We start from the raw sequence: 3,375 nt of genomic DNA, 5'->3' as shown, positions 1-3,375 counted from the left end.
ATAAAAAAAAAAACTACTTATTTCTCCGATTGAGGTGTTATGTGTCAAGAATGACCCAAAATTCTTAGAATCTATTCGATTAATTGCGTATTGTCTTGTCAAGAAAATTATGAATTTTGCTCTGGTAGCAAAATATGCTGGGAAAATCAGGTCCACCAATCTCATCATTCAGTTCCACCAATCTCATCATTCTTTTGCCCATAGTAAATATCAAAGGCATCCAACTTTTTTTTATCCAACTTATAGACCGTGTCCCAAATTCGTCGAAATTTTCTAAGAGTAATATATCGACATCAAATCACTTATAGCTCCAATCTTTTCTTACTTTCTAGTTCATCGATTTGTTATTAGTTTTATTTCTGTTAAATAGTTGAATCAATTTATTAGTTCATTATTATTTCATTCATCCCGCTTAACTTATTTCCCGATTAGGTTTGGCTCCTTTTTATGAACACTAAAAATATTAATTTTTTAATTTTTACTTACTGTTTTCGCTTCTGTCTGTGACCATTTTCTCCATTTGTTGACTCTGAATTACCATTATCACTGCACTCATTCAACGGATGACAGCGTACTGCTTCGTGCTTCTTTTATCGTTCAACGAACCCGGAAAAGTCATTTGAAAGTTTTAGTGGTCAACCAATTGTCAAATGTAGTTTTGCCCACAAAAATGAAAAAGAAAATAAGTGCTCAACAAGTGCCGCCGATTGATTTATTGTTTAAAGGTCAATCAGGAGCTAAATTACAGATTGGCATCTGAATCAAGTGAACGGTTACTTTAGTTCCAAATGACATTTCAGCGCAGCAGTCGAAGACCGAACCTCCAAGGCCAAAACGAGATTCAACCAGCAATAACCACCAGCCGCTAGGCCCGCCGCTCCCCGCCTTCAAGAAAACTCATGTCGTACTGGACAGTGAGATATCGTTCCGCCTTTAGTCGGGAATAAAATGGATATCTCAACATCCTGCTCAACTAATCTCCATAGATTCATGTATACCATCCACCGAATATAATTAGATATCAAACTTCACTGTCCGTTCGTTTCACGGAAAATAACTTCCGGGAAAACATTTTCCAGAATTTCCAGTGTTCGGATGGCGGAAAATAACTGGTCAAGGAAAATATTTTCTGGTCAATGGAAAATCTTCCCACCAAATTGTGGAAAATGATTTCCTCTTTTCAAAAGAGGAAATCATTTTCCCATCCGTACGTGCGCTCTCGCACGATTCTGTTGCGCTTCACTCATCTGCCATTTGTGCCTCCTCTCTCACGAAACCTAGGGTTTCCGATCTCATCCTCCTCCTCCTTCAACCGATGATCAGCAGCGGCGGAGCATCCCCTCATCCAGTGGTGCTGGATCTCTGCCCTCACGAAGATCTGGGTTTCTAATCTCGTCCTCCTCCTCCTTCGCCGCCGACGATTAGCAGCGGCAGGGCCGATGGTGTTGGATCTCTGCCCTCGCGAAGCCCTGGGTTTTCTATCTCGTCCTCCTCCTCCTCCTTCGACGCCAACGATTAGCCGCAGCGGAGCGTCCCCCTCGTCCAGTGGTGCTCGATCTCCACGACGTGCCTTGCTTCCTCTTCGCTACCGATGTGTGAATTCGCTACCGGCGGGGGACAATCCCAAGGCATGCGCGTTCTAGTGAGTCTTTGTTTCGCAGCTCGCTCCCATTGATCCAGGGGCGACGTTTTCGCTCCCGTTCACAATTCGGTTACGACTGTCTCATCGGGCGAACGCTTGAATTTGATTTCCCGCTGATGAGATCTACGGTCCACGATCTGGGTTTCATTGAGATCGCATCAATTTTGGATTTTCTAAAGTTGTATTCGAGAAAAATGAGGTGGGTTCGCGTGGTGTTGTGTTAAAGGCGAGATCTGGTGGGAGTCTGGTCGTAACGATGGCATTCGGATTTGAGTTTCTGACATCAATGGAGAATTGAATTGAGTTGCTGATCCTAATGAATGAGAGAAGTCTTACAATTGTGTTCTGTTGATTTTCCTTGCATTTGGGCAATGAGTCCAGATTTTTGTCTTGCGAGCTTCTAGCATTGATTAAGGCAATGAAGATCATGTTTTTGACCTGAAATGTAAGTCTTGTAGAAATGCTTCTATTGAATCAATCCTCTACTTGGTTTTGTGCTGATTTTGTGGTTTACCTGTAGATACATCTGGTGAGATCGTGAGATTTTAGGGGCAGATCAATGAAGAACGGGATTATAGAATGCAATGTTTGCCACACGAAGCTTTTGTCATCGAGCGCCAAAACTGTATCGAAGGCCTATGACTTCTTGTCACCGGCCATGTTAAACTATTCCCAAGCAAAAGGGTTAGAAAATATTTTCCTTACCAAACACCGGAAAACATTTTTTCAAAACATTTTCAAGTTTTAATTAACACCAAAATATATTGTCATTTTCCTTGGAAAATGACTTCTGAAAATATTTTCCGAAAATGGATCATTTTCCGCGAAACGAACGGGACTTCAGTATCTAGTGAGATCGTACTACACCCATAAGTTGCGCACCATCTGTTCCGGCTAAAGAAAAGGAACAACTGATTTTTGAAAAATTCCATTAACCCTATTCACATATTCGAACATCCAAGGATGGAATACGCCTCAAATTACCACTGAGGCAAAGCAAAATGGAAAACCCTATGTGCATATTGAAGGCGATACAAGCACCAGAACCACCACATGCAATTTCCCCTACTGTATAATATATCAACACGTTGATCAAGAACTACAATATGACAAACAATTGACACGATTCATATTAGCACTGTCACAAAGGCTGACAATACCCGTTCGACCAACATGATTTCATTATATAAGCTTATCTACAGCGAAGACCAAGGAGGACCTGTTCATCCAGCAAGAATCAAAGAAAGAGAACTCACGTCAAAGATCCATTCTGCAGTTGAGCCATCAAGGCATCAACCGCCATCTTGAGCAAGCTGCAAGTGGCTACAAGTACATCTAAAGATGTCAGTATGCTCTCGCACTTGCCAGAATTTTCCCACTGGAAAGTCCCTGCTGGAGTGGAACCTGTAAATTTTTAAGTCCGCTTGTTCTAGTGGCAAGATGATGGCGCGTCTCTACTAAAATATAAGAAAACTCTATGTAAAGTAGAAGATCAAACATGCTTTTTTGTAAATGTAGCCGGCATACCTGGACCAAGAGCAAACAAATCAACGATGCCCCTGGTTTACCAACCAACAGTAAAGCTCAACCAAAAGCAACTTGGTATAACCAAGGCTAGAGATATCATGTCTTAGCACTGTTAAACAGTTTGAAGTACATTATCAAGATTTAGTATCCAGAAAAGGAAAAAAAAAAAAAAAACAGAGCATGTTACCGAGAAATTGTTAAGGATG

Source organism: Eucalyptus grandis, chromosome 4, assembly GCF_016545825.1.
Source record: "Eucalyptus grandis isolate ANBG69807.140 chromosome 4, ASM1654582v1, whole genome shotgun sequence".
NCBI classification, from domain to species: domain Eukaryota; kingdom Viridiplantae; phylum Streptophyta; class Magnoliopsida; order Myrtales; family Myrtaceae; genus Eucalyptus; species Eucalyptus grandis.
Note: the sequence above shows the minus strand (reverse complement) of the source record.